Source organism: Corvus cornix, chromosome 5, assembly GCF_000738735.6.
Source record: "Corvus cornix cornix isolate S_Up_H32 chromosome 5, ASM73873v5, whole genome shotgun sequence".
NCBI lineage: Eukaryota > Metazoa > Chordata > Aves > Passeriformes > Corvidae > Corvus > Corvus cornix.
The window spans coordinates 28,009,601-28,024,147 of NC_046335.1; positions in this window are offsets into that span (position 1 = coordinate 28,009,601).

Genomic DNA, 14,547 nt, shown 5'->3' on the forward strand with positions numbered 1-14,547 from the left:
GATGTTGTTTACTACTAAACAGTTGGCCTAAATGTATCTGTTGTTCCATTACTGATGAGGAATATAAGACCTATTTTCAGAGCTGCTCGACATTTTTCCTTATGTGGTTACTTTCAGTTAATTGTAACTTTGCCAGACTGTTTCAGGCTGTAATTTTTCATGATGCATATCTAATTTAGGCTGATAATTCTGAAAAAATTAAACTAGAACCATTTTAGCCATTTCCAAGAGCAAGGATATTGAAAAGACATCAATTTCGTGTAATTTCAATTCGTTTACTATGTGCTGTTCCAAACGTCATATACTAGATTCATACTACACTTCTGCACTAACACAGAAAAAAATGGTGGTCCCCACCCCAAGAAGCTTATATTCTAACAGTCAAGTGAGCAACAACTCAGGTCTACAAACCAAAGAAGAAATACATGGAAACATGAAAACATGGAAACACTACTGGACACCGTGACAGACAGCGTCAGAAGAACACCTGGAATCTAAATTCTGTTTGTCTCATTTCAGTCTTCAAAAATGGGTGATATGACTCTGCAGTAAATGAAACAAAAATAACGAACTGACTAACTAACTAAATAAAAATGCTAGTCGAAGAATGCTGAGAAAACATGTTGTTTTGGTTTTTTCTTTAAAACAAATATGGAATAGTTCTCTGAAAGGAAAACAGAATACCAAATCACACCACCATCATATACACAATTGCACCATTCAAAGGACAAAAGGAAGACTGCACATACCTACCTGCAATTAAGCAAACTACAGAAATTGACCTGTTCACAGGATTTTCAATGCTTTGCTTGGTGCATGAGTTTCTGGTTTGAAATTTAAGTGAATCACCTTGCTTTGGGCAGGCAGACATTTTGTAAAATTCTTAAAAACTGTGGGAGCACCACAGACCTTTCTAATAAATTTGGCTCTTTATTTAGGAAAACTATCCAACACATTTTCAGCACTATGAATTTATGTCTTCTCAGGAAGTGAAACCTGTTCCACAAAATCTACTCTTTCATCTTTCAGTTTAACTACTGTCTGGTGTAACTGTGCTTCACACATAACTAAATTTCAACTTCAAAATAGATGTTTTGAGCTTTCTCAGACATAGTTATACTATATCCTGATACAATATCTGTTTCATTTACAACAATAACAAAGTCTTCCTTGCTTTTCAAACACAAATTCAAGGAGGAAGAATATTTTATTGTCTACTCAGATTATTTCTGGAGCATCAATTGGAATTGGAGCCCCATTGGGTTGAGTGCTATAAAACCACACAGTAAAAGGAAATCTTTGAGTCAAAGCACTTATATGCCAGTTTGTATGAATAAAAAAACAGTGAGAGAAAAGAGAAGAAAAACCTAATTTTTTAAGCAAGGGCAAATGTTTGGACTTCCTAAATATTAGATCACTCTGCCTACCGCTTTCGGTTATGTCAGTTGTGGGGACTTACCCTTCACTACTTCTGCTGCAGGAACATATTACTCTATCAAAGAAATTAAAACCTTGTTTGCAAAGTTAATTTACATAAACAAAAATAACACTTTACAGTCCTAGCACTAATCCTAGGGTGTGATTTCTAGAAATTCCTAAATTCTCCAGTTTCAGAATTTTCTAAGAACAATTCTGGCAATATTTTCAAAGTTAATTTGCTTTTATCTAATGATTATTTAGTAGAGCCAGAATTAACTAAAAATTCTAGGTTTTTGAAAGAACTGAATTAAACTAGTCATTTGAGCAAGGAAATAATTCCTGAGCAAAGAGAAAATTATTTTTTCTCAGTACTGGAACTTCCAGTCCATATCATGTTTGAGCAGATGATTGTAGGAATCGATAAGTTTCTTTAAGATTCCTTCTCTTGCCCTAAAAGTATCACACTTCCTTTTCTTTAGAAAACCTGTTTACATGTGCTAATATTCCCTTTACCTGCTACATTTTTTCTAATACACATCTGTGTATTTCAGGTGCATAGACTGACTCTCATGCAACACTATGAAGAATGGATGTACAAAAAAGGTTGTGACAGACCATCTCAGGCATCATAAAAATAGCAATAAGACAATATCTTTGTTTTAAGAACAGCTTGCCTTTAATACTCTAACAGTAATATTTTAGTAGGGCAATAGATGAACATATCAGTTTAGATTAATTTGTATAATGGCACATTTAAGAGACTGACTTTTTGAAGTTTGTTCCATCTCCACGTGTAATTTTTGGCTCCAGCATAATCTCTGCCGTACTGTCTTCTTGCACATGGTAAACTAGCCATCTGGATAGTGTGTCAGCATTAATGTTTTCACACCCTCAGCTTCCTGTGCTAAATGAAGTCAAATTCTTGAATTATGGCAGCCCACCTGCACATAATTTTTTCCATAGTCTGTGACTACAACTTTTCTTCCAGAAGCATACAACTAAATATTAGTATTCTGAAGCTGTGAGGTAAGTTTCAAAGGTCTAGGAGTTACCTGCACTTTGAATTGCCCAAGGAGAGAGGACTGACAAGACTGCAGCCTAAAGTCAAGAAGGGTTCAACATCTCTTGTGAGTCATTACAGGTCCACTGCCCCCATTCATTTTTCAAGCATTCATAGGGCAATTTCGACTGATTTTCACACCTGTGAGACCATAGCTAGAAATTTAGACAGAATGCTGTCTTGGTTTCTATTTAATTCTGGACACCAGTCTGGCTTTGGATCCATTTGCGTGTGCTTGTGTTATGTTAAGAAACAGATTGCTAGAGAGAAAAGCACTCAAAGCATGATGTGAAATTTATTTCATATCTTCAAGGATTTCTCTGTGGTCGATACATATAAAATTTAATGGAAGCTATGAAGGAGAGAATTCAACAGAAGACAAATCCCTGGTTCTAAACCAAAAAAATTTGAACCAAGATGTAAATTTAAAGGTTTTTATAATATGGGTACAGTCCCTGTACTTTGGTCAGCTATCATTAGAGATTCTAACAGTGGCATGGATTGTCCATTCAGAGTTCACCACCTCTTTTTTAATTACCTACTTTTTCTTTAAACTTCCTAAAAGAAATTACCCCAATTGTCAGTGTTTGGAGAAATAATAAGACTAATTACGAAAGTTAACATTCTTTGGAGTTGTCTTTCTGTAAGTTCTTCAACAAGTGAGGCAGAACAAGGCTAAAGTTGAGATGTCAACTTGTCCCTATCTTCTACCAAAAAAAGTTCGGAAGATCGCAGCTTTGTGAATTTTTGTCCTAATTCTTGACTGAACCATAACCTCAATGGAACATTAATAAGGAAGCTGACAGCCCAAAAAAGAGAGCTTTGTGATTTCATAGTAATATCTTCCCTTGCAGGTGGAGAAAGGTCCCAAACCTTCTGTTTACTCCCCATTTTCAGTTCCAATTAAAATGCCTGGAGCACAGAGGGATGACAGACATTTCCCTATCAAATTTTGACTCAACCTTAATATTTAGAGTGAGGACAGAAATCCAGAAAAGAGGATTTCAAGCAGAAAGGAAAAAAACCATGTGCTTTCTTTTAGATGATAGATCCAACATCAAGCAAAATAATCATGTACAAAGTTAAGCTAGAGTTTGACTGATGTGTATGGCTCAAACAAGCAACAGGAAATGCAACTGTCATCTGCAGCATATAGACTTCTTTCCTATTGACTAGACATCTTAATCACAATACATTCCCTCAAAGAGACTTTACCCACAATTCCTTCCTTATATTTCTCACAAGTTAATTTCTAATCTTAAGAAATTAATGCCATTAGCATTTGTTTAGTTCTAGCATATTATATTCACACTTACTTGTTATTCCAAACTTGTTCTCTATTCTTATTTTACTGTTATTGATTGCTACCAGCAAAAAAATTACAGGGATGTAGCCCTAGAAAGAGAATGAAAATACAATGTAAGGATGAACTAATACATAGAGGAATCAGTCAGCCCTTTCATTGATTCCAGTGGGTATGGAATCAGTCCTATTCTAATTATTTCTTAGTGTCAACACATTTTATCCCAGATACATAAGAGTATTCTGCTTCTCACTGAAATCTAAGCTAGAATGAATGGTAGATAATGTAAGGCTTGGGGAATTTCAAAAATGAAAAATACCGTCTTAAATAAGGCAAGGAACCTCATGGAGTTTTTGTTAATCCTAATTAAAGTTTTTTCTTCTCTGCCTCTACAAAAACCAAGCATCATCTGTATATTTTCTGAAACAGTGGAGCATCTCAACATCTTTCAGGCTTTTTTCATTGGAGGGCATCACATTAAGTTGTCTTCATCAGAGAACTCCTAAACAGCTAAAAGACAGAGGTTGCTAGGTACCCTGAGCTGCTTTTCGACACTTCGTTGACTGTATGGGGAGGTAGCAACTGAAATCTGCCACCAGATCTAAATAACCTAAACTTACATAGCAGTGCATCAGTCTTTTGCTTCCCTTTCCACACTACAGTGAATCACTCATTACTGCCTCTGACATATATGAATGTTTTCTATCTTATTAAAACTAAAAGTCACTCACATACTGGGATTTGCACCATGTTTTAGCAGTGTAATGAGCCTTAAGTCATGAATGTTCACTGGGAAGATGAACAAAAATACCATTACCAGGATAAATTTTATATATTAATCAGTATATAGGGTAAATACTGGAAATGATTCCCTATCGATCTATGTAAAAGATTTGCAAACATTTTTCACCTTCACCTTTTTCTTGAACTATGATGAATATAGCACACAAGATTGTTTGCTATTAACAGAAACAACAGGCCAAAGGTATTTTTATGGACATTTAAAATAACTCCAAAGCATTTAGAAATTAAATTATACATATATTTGTGAGTGTGTTTGAATATACGTATGGACACAGGAATGCAAATAAAAACAATATATGCAACCCTTCCTGGCACATCATGAATCTGTAAACCTTTTCATTGACAGAGGATGAACTTCTGAAAACCACCATACTGACAGGGTAAAACAGGACACCGGTATGTGAAAGAACCCAGGACAAAACTTGAATATGATGAGTTATACTACTCTTTTCATGGTTTTAATTCTATAGTCATCTTTTACAACTCTCAATCCAAATTCTTACCAAATTTTATGACCTAATTAAATCACACAAGTAATGGTTTTGCAAAAACAAGCTCATGTTAGTCCTGCGAGAAATAGTACTTCTAACATTCAAAGGAGACAATCCTTCCTGTAAGTGGCAGTCTTTACAATTTGTGGAGACTATATATTCATCTATAGAACCTAAAACTTGGTGGCATTTTGTGAGAATTTCTTTTTCCCAATTACTGTGTTTTTCAGCAATATTTTCATTGCAACATTCAATATTTCATTTCAACATTCAGCATAATCCTGAGATTACCTCAGCACAGTGCTGCATAAAGGAAACAACAGGTTACTTTCCATAAAAATACACTAAAATAAGAGTGGACAAAGGGTCCTTCTCTCAAAACAGGCAGAAGCTTATTTGCATAAAATTCTGAAGTTTCTGGGATAATATTCCAAGATTCAGGAAGGTGGAACTATGTAGCTGTTAAATCAACCAGTACTAAGAGGAAATAATTATTTTTATATTTTCTATCTGGAACTACCTGCAGTGACTTCACAGGTAGCTGACCAGGCTCAATACAGCTTCTGAGTCACATCAGAGAATGCATCTGACACTCAACAGAGATGCTGGTCTTGAGACTGGCCAAATAACCTATGACTCTTTGAATAAGAGATGCAAAGGCCACATGTCTTTCACTTTCTTTGATTAACCAAACCTTTAGCCTCCTAGAAATCACAAGGTTTAACATTTTACCTAGTGCATTATGTGTCATTTTTAAAGTGATTTTCCCTTGCACCATTTATTTTGTTTGGCACTGCTCAGGTTCTCTATTTTCCTGTGTTAACAGGTAACATTAAATATATGCTTTGAAAAAGGACTCCATTGGAATATGCACAAATTCATTCTTTGTACATCAATGGGATGCTTGATCATATTTCCATTCTCTCTTGATTATTGGAAAAACAGCAGACTGAATATAAATAGGACTTAAATCCTGTTGAAAGCTAATGTTTTACATACTACTAACTGGTAGCTCAAAATGAGAAGTTTTCTCTTGTAAACAAGGTTAAACTGACAAAGACGTGGGATTTTGTTAGAATCTTAGGGTCTTGTTACATGCATTTTAGGTCAGATACAGTTTGCTATGAGAGAACAGTGGTTTATTGTGGAGTTGTCAATTTAAATTAAATTATGACTTTTGAGAAACTAACTTGAAAACTTAAAGCAGTCATATGATATTATGCATTATATCTTCAGTCCATTAAGAAATCCTAAAGTAAGGTAACCAAAGACAGAAAATACTGGTTCAAATTTCAAACCACAATAAGTGTGAATATACCCTCAATTTAATAAAATATATAATGCAACTTCCTGAGGCTTAAATTTCTTACAATTGCACTTGGAATGGGCACTTGTTTTCCCATTATTGGCCACTTTAATCTACTTATATCCTAGTTGTCTCATTTAAAGATCACTTTATAGTACTGGGTGATGTGCATCTGAGGTCTGTGTTCCACTATTGCCTAACGCAACACAACAGTTTACAAATTTCTGAACTTGATCTGAAAGCTGATTTAAAAATCTATACAGACAATCGGATTTCCTTGAAAATATATACACACAAGTCTGCTGTGAGGTGGCTAAAATGAAGTAAATTCAGTTTCAGGAGACAGGAAGAAAGCCAAGACTGAAAAGTAAAGATCTAGAAGCAAATGGGCACTAGCACTGACCAAGTTTGAAACCCATCCCTCCCCAGAGAAAATTAGAAGAGGACAAGGAAGACAGGCTTTGGAAAAGTAGAATGTTTGTGCTTTTCTTTCCAGCAGACTGCATAAAATATTCAGCAAAAGGCGGGGATCAGTTTACATTACTCTTCTTGTTTCTCGTGTATCGGCTGACAGGTGCTGTAAACATACATAGACAAACATGGTCCTATTCTTGCAATGCTCCAATAACTGAGGGCAGAAATACTTTTTTCCTATAGCAGCAACAGTTTGATACTTGCAGCCATAATACATTAAGATCAGGTTTACATTCACTGCCAGAATTAAAACTTTTTTGTCCTATTGTATAATACAAAATCTAATTCTTAGACACCCAGAGAAGGGAGATGCTTTGTAGTTAATTTGAATGCGTATTTGTGTGGGTTTACTGAGAACATAATAAATAATCATTTCAGCTAAACTCCTCCCTGGTATTTAATGACCATTAAAAGTAATATAAACATCTCAGGTCAAACTCTAGGTTTTACAGCTTGAGGAAAAGCACAGACCAATGTGAAACAGCTGACCTTGGCTAAAAGATGGAAACTAGCATTTAAAACATTCACTCATTCATGTTTAAGAGATGTCATGGTAAATAAATAATGACTGTTTACACTTAGTCCTAAATGTCTTCTTTTTCCACACTATAGGCAGCTATTTGGCTGAGATGGTATCATTCACTGATCTAATCACACTGTACCTTTTTTCTCACTTGAATTGTACTTTTGGCTGTCACTTGCTCTTTTGAACAAAGGTTTACACTATTAAAGGATATCATAATAGCATATATTTTTTTTTTACTAAATTGATATTCAAATCAATAACGATAAGGGCAGTCTTCTCTCTGTACCTAGGAAAATGTACCATCTGCATTTGGCTTCTGATATTCTGCTGTGAGCAAAATTTAAGCATAAGGAAGTGTTTAAGACTCCCCTTAAGTTAAACTGCAATTCTAAGTATTTTATAATCTTCACAACACTCAGAGCCAGTAAAAGCGACCCTGTATATTTTTATTTCATCTCTGCTGGATCATATGATATTTAATAATTGGTTCTGGCACCTCACTGCAAATTATTATAACTTTGAGATTCAACAGTTTTATTGAACATATGGGAAGCAGAGTCTCAGAACATATATATGATACAGACTATCAAGAGGACCTTCTGTCATGTTTTGGTGAGCTTTAAAGGGTCAGGTAAATTTTGTTGGGTAGATTTGTGCTGTGTTTCCACATTCTTTGTTTTGTGTTTATTTAGTGGGCTACTTTTTTTCCCCTTGTGTTAAAATTCTTTCCGGTAAAGACTGACTGCATCCACAACTGCATTTGTTGATACTGATGTGTGTACTGTTCTGTCAGGCTTCTACACAATATTGAAAAGCAGTGGCTGGAATGGCCAGGAAAGACAACCATTGGACCTTAGTGAATGACTTTCCTGTCACATGGTACCATATTGTATCAGTGTTTGTTTCAGTTAACACTACATAAAATTGCTGAGCAGAAGAGCTCATCATATCAATAAAAATGAACAAACTTAAGAAGCCTCATTATTGATAGTGTACTTGATGGAAATTTGATAACAAAATTCAAATTATTATTTAAGAAACCTATACAGTGCAGTATATTTATGTCTGGAAAAATGACATACCTTCTTGTACAACAATTTCTTAAAGCAATGCTATTTTGGTGCAGCTCTGGCTTCAGCATCCATACCTAATCTCGTTTTCATCTATGAGTCTGTATCATTTGCTGTATTAGACTATACATGAATAGAGGCAATTGTGCGTTCCCTGAATACGTAAATGTCCCATAGATTTCAGTGGGAAATGTGTGTGTGAAAGTAATAATATCCAGCCATTATGTAGATTATACGCAAATAATTGCATAACAAGTTGTACTGAAAAATAAATAGAGATGGCTTGCTGACACATGTATGTGCGTGTGTGTGTATATCTTAAAAAAGGAAGCCTAATTTACAAAAACTGCTTTATTTCATCTTAATTCTGCTAAAAAGCTAACCACTCTGTCACAGTATTTTCTCCTCTACTGCCTTTTCAAGGTTGTGAAGTTGAAGAATTAGGAGCTTAATCAGCATTTACATGTTTTTCAGTGCTTACTTTTACTATGCCAGGCTGCATTTTTATTAATGGGGTTTTAAAATATTTCTCTATAAATTCATTTATAGATATCATATATGTAGGGAATACCAAAAGAAAAACATCCCATGGTTTTTGGACCTTTTTGGTTTTATTGGCATATATTCAACTGATTTTCACAGCTAAGGTTGGGAAATATTAATTAGGTTTATCATCGGCAAAAGTAAATTACGTGGATTCTGCTAATGAATTTGAAGAGCAGTATAAAGGTTTAGGTATAACTGATTGTTTCCACAGAAGATGTATAAATACTAAAAGTATTGGGGACCAGAATGATTGCACCTTTAGGCAGAAAAGCTCCTACTAGAACATGAACTAGTTTTGTGATTACTTGCCTGGCATAATTTGAACCAGTAGGTGGAGTCCTTGCTAATAATAATTGCATGAACAAATCTTGTTAGTATACACTAAGGCCAAGATATTTTTCATATAATAAACTGCTAAAATCATATTTGCTTTAGGCTTCTTGTATTGGTATAATTAGCTAGAAATAGCAGTAAAAGGGCAGAGATAAAATATGCATAGACCTATAGCTATCTTTCAGAAAACAGAAGAAAACACAGTTTGGAAGAGCCAAACATTCTTCAGAAGAGGTCTTTTGGAAAAAATAATAAGCATAACTTGATAACTAGAAAGCTGGTTGTGTTGTTGATTTGTCTTATTGTTGTTGTTATTATCTTTTTTTTTTTTTTTTAATCAAGATACTTTTCCAGGCACATCTCCCATTCCAAAGATTAAAAAACCTACATGGTAAAGTTTCACTGAAATCCAAGGTTTTACATACCAATCGACACATAGGATTGTCATTATAATCCAGCGGTGTTTGTACAATATAATGTAAGTTCAGATAAGAGGAGTGTGACTAATAGTTTACAAGCCTGAGTTTTTCAAAATTTCCCATTTTAGAGCAGTCTACGGACACCTGAAATGTATCAAAAATTTTCATAGCAAAGCTCTCTAAAAGCTTGTACTTTTGAGTATGTGCCAAAAAAAAAAAAAAAAAAAAGAAAAAAAGAAAAGAAAAGAAAGCTTTAAAAGTGCCTCATGCCAAAGGCAATCTAAATTTATTTATCATAGGCAAGTGGCCTCCCCTTTAGGTAACTGAGGTCTATGTTTATTCACATTTTTGTTTTGCTCTCCAATTCAAGAACTATTATAACTTTAATGGAGATTTTTTACAGAAAATGAAAATGTACCCCAAAAAACACATGTATAGTGATGCAAAGTGCCTATAACCTCCTAAAAGAAAAAAAAAAATTAATATATTCTGGTGAGTTATTTCTGTCAAAAACTGAAACGAACAAACAAAACTGAATATATATGCCCTATATGAGTGAGTGGTCTAAATTCTACAAGACTACACATATGGATAGCCCCTTGATCCTTTTTGAAAAAAAAATCTGTCCCCTTTTCTTCTTTGTTAAATGCAGGACTTCATGACATAACTCTGGGAAGCGGTTTAGCTCTGAGGACTGAAGGCGAGAATGTTGACTGAAGGCTAGTGTTGTCCCAGGGAAAGGCAACATTCAAAGATCACCTTCACTTTTTCAGTAACCCAGTGACTACTTTAAGGATCTTTCTTATCTCATGAGCTATGGTGCATGCCATTGCCAGGTATAGAAATCCAATATTATGGAGAGGGCATCTCCTGTAGTGATAGTAGGGCCAGATAAAAAATAAGCAAGTTCTTGTGTGAAGAAGTGCAAGTGCCTACAGCTAAAGTTGGTTATTTGTTCTGACCTCTGGAGGATTCCTCATATTTTACCTTCAAAGTTCTTGAGGTACTTATTCATACCTGCCTAGGTACGGATTCATATTTTTGTGAGGACAGCACCTAACTTCCACCAAAATGAAAGTGGGTGTTATAAATCAGGCATTCCTTCACATAAGTGCCTGAAAGTTATTTAACAGCTAATCCTCCAAGTCTTGTTCTATGCACCAAAATGTGTAATCCTCACAAAGTGCAATGTATCTGCTACAGTCTTCTAAGAGACAAAATGGTGTCCCTCTTTTATATAATTGCCTTTCCTGTGAAATACAAGCAAGAGATTCCTTTCCTCCATTGCCTACGGGTGACTAATCCTACATTTCCTTTTTTTTATAGGAGATGGCCTACAGAATGGCTTAAGTGTAGGAGTGTCACTTTCTATACTTCCCACTGAAGCTTTGAGAAGAGAAAACCACGAGCAAATAGAACTAAGCAAGATGGTGGACTGCTAACTTGTGACTTCTAATTCCTTGATTCAAGTCCTCCTTAGGTATTTCAAATTAAATCTAAACTGCCATAGAAAAACTTCACTCTATGTGTATTTACATTAACTCTGGTAATTGTTAGAATTGCAAGGGAAAATATAAGCAGAAAAGAACCCATAAAATAGTCACAATTCAGTAAAAAATTATTTCTAGTTTACATAGATGATGCATATTATAGTGTGCATGAAGATGCAACAAAGAAAAAGCTTAAATTACTCTGCAAACACTTAAGTGAAGAAGGAGACTGATGCTTTCAGTCTGCTTAGACAATCTTTCCTCAACTGATATATGAGGTCTCTACAGTAGTGAAACATGTTGGTCCAAAATTCATTCTTAGTTTGCATGGTCAACTCTCATGTACCTTTCAGATATCTTTTGGTATCTGCCCTAAAAGAACATATGTTATCAATGTTATTGATTATGCTAGATTAAGACAGAAGACTAAATCATGGCTCTAAAGAATGAATTTTCTCCTTTGTACCAAAAGCAGATTTATCAAAGAGCTGACCGAGGAAATCTTGAGATTGTCTTAACACAAATCACACCTTTATTTCTATTATCTAAAGGGAGGTACTTCCACTCTCATATTATTCAAGCCCACTCTACTGTTTTTTCCAGGCCTATTATCTTGTGGTTTATCATATGCAGAACAGCATTTCTAGACACATATTTTTACTGTTTGAATCCTGAAAGACAGTTCTGTGAGTCTACACCTCACTGGACCAAACAGATAAACTAGATTATTCATTTTGAAAGACTGGCACCTAGCAGTGAAAGATACTCTGGAACAGATACTTTTTATAGTAATGCAAAGAAGACTCAAGTGCAGTTCATTATCATTTGATTAGATTTTATGACCATGAAAGGCTTTTACAGATTTAATTCTTTTTTAAACAGTCATAAGCATATTATTATTATAGGACATCTGACCTGCATGAGTATCTCATTAATTTCTCAGCACTGTACAGAGTCCACATATCAACAAATATTTTCAACATATATATGTTAAAATAAGCATATTTTACCATGTTTACTATTAAGCTAGGAGGGGATCATATAAACTCTGGTAAAGTTCTGATCTTTCTGAGTCAATATCTGGTTATAAACGGATTTTATTTGGATGTGACTTTTAGCCTACTATTTCAAGAATGCTGACTGCCATGAGGTCCCAACGTTAAGCCTCTAGATAACTTTCTTTCCAGCTGAGAAAAAAAAAATTCAGAAAAAAGTACATTTCACTTGATATGTCAATAAACTGGAGTAAGTTTACTTTTTAGAATTTCCATGCCTGTTATTTGAAGATCATTGCACAAAGAGCCCATTTAATAAGTTATCTGAAAGCTACATAATATATTATTCAAGACTGACATAGAAGACACCTGTAACACATCGATGCAGTATCAATATTACTTACCCAGAAATTCTTAAGATATACATTAAATGAAGCAGCAGGTTTCTTGGAAGAAGTCTACCTTGGCTTGCAACCATGCAGAGACATGGCCAGGCAACTCTGTCACAAAGCATCCATAGCAATTTTCTCCACTCAAAACTTATTTCTTCCAATCTTCACCTGATCTCCAACCTGAAAACCCAAGAAATGAGGCTGGCATTTTTGTTTCCCACACTACAGTCATAATTCCACTTAGAACAGGTTGTGCCATTCTTGCACAGGTGTGTATTTGAAAAAAAGAAAACTGGTTAATCCACAGAATAATCTCCTATGAGTCCTTTACACCTTTCCCTTGCCTGTGCCAATGCTCAGCTGTCTGTATTCAGCTGTGTGTTGGATTGCTCCAGTGCTCTGTTCCATGAATCATGACAAGGTGATGATTGTCATGCTACCTGGTTTGCTGGCTTCGGAACAAAGGACAGTACACCAGGAACCCTCCACACATATCATGTAACATAGTAAAAGTGAATATTTTTCTGATTTTTTCCCATTCCAAAAATCAAAACAATTAGATCATAATTACATATTCCTTCATAAAAAACCTACTGGTCTCATTTAGTCATTGAAATTTATTAATGAAATGACAAGCACAACCTGAGCAGCTTAGATCCTGATAAAGTTGTAGGTCCAGGATACTAAGCATTATTTTCAGGAAGGCATGAAGCTTTAATTTGCTGTGGCTCCCAACATCACCTCAGTTTCTAGTATGCTCCAATATCTTTGCTAATATGCACCTGAGAGGTCTTTTCTGCTTTAACATATTCCTTAGTCCTCTACCCCTCCCCCCATTATTTATCTTTTTTTATTCTGCATGTGTCATTGCTTATGTACACACTTAACATATTTTTATTCCTCTCATTTGAAAAAAAATATTTTGAGTTCACTTGCTTTTTTGTCAGTTGTCATTCATTTTACCTTGTTTTGCTTGCTTCAGTATGTTACTTCCCCTTATATTGTGAACTATGTCATCTGTGCCAATGTACATCCCTTGATAGTGAGTATGCAGTAGACTTTACTGAGAAATAGAAAAGAGAAGTGTTAGCCACTGCTCTCACCAAGATTATATTCTCTCTTAATAGAAGCTGTTGATAGATCCTGTGAGGCTACAACACTTAGGGTGTTGACTTGTGGAATGAAATCCTCTACACACAAGCACAGCAAAATATTTTGGTGAAAAGTAATTATCAGAAATAGTGACACGAGTAAATTAGTTAACTACATTTCAGCAGGAAGCTTGAGTTACCCCTGCCCGTTCTTGTTCCAGACCCATCTAAAATCAGCAGTTCAGCTTAATGATGTCACAACATTTGCCAGGCTGTGGGCACTGAAGAGAAGACGTGAAAATACTCCCACTGAATCAGATCCTCTCCTCTCACTAAGCGCGGTTAAACAGCCCATCTGTCTCACATTGGAACTGATATCTTTGAAACATCATTCTATTATTACCACTGTGGTTCTAAAAAACTATCCTTAATTTTAGACATCATACAAGCAAGTTTTAAAATTCTCTGGATATTGTTAACCCAGATCTGAAACACTGACACTAAACAATGCTAGCAAGCTCCCCTAAGTAGGATATGGCTCAAGTACTGTACATCACCATTCATTTACCGAGGGTAACCTTTTGTGAAATACAGATATCCTACATTAAAAAAAAATCACAACAAAGAATCCGACCCCTCCCTAATCTCTAATAATTTTGAAAGTGTGAATTGAAGAGGACTGAGAGACAGATGGGTCTGGATGATCAAGTTACCTGTTATAGCGGCACATCTGCCAGGGCAGTCAATCACTGTGATGTCTCTGACAGGTCGATGGAGACTGAGTACGAAAGGCTAAAGCTGCACTTGAATTTGCTCTGGTAAAAAAAT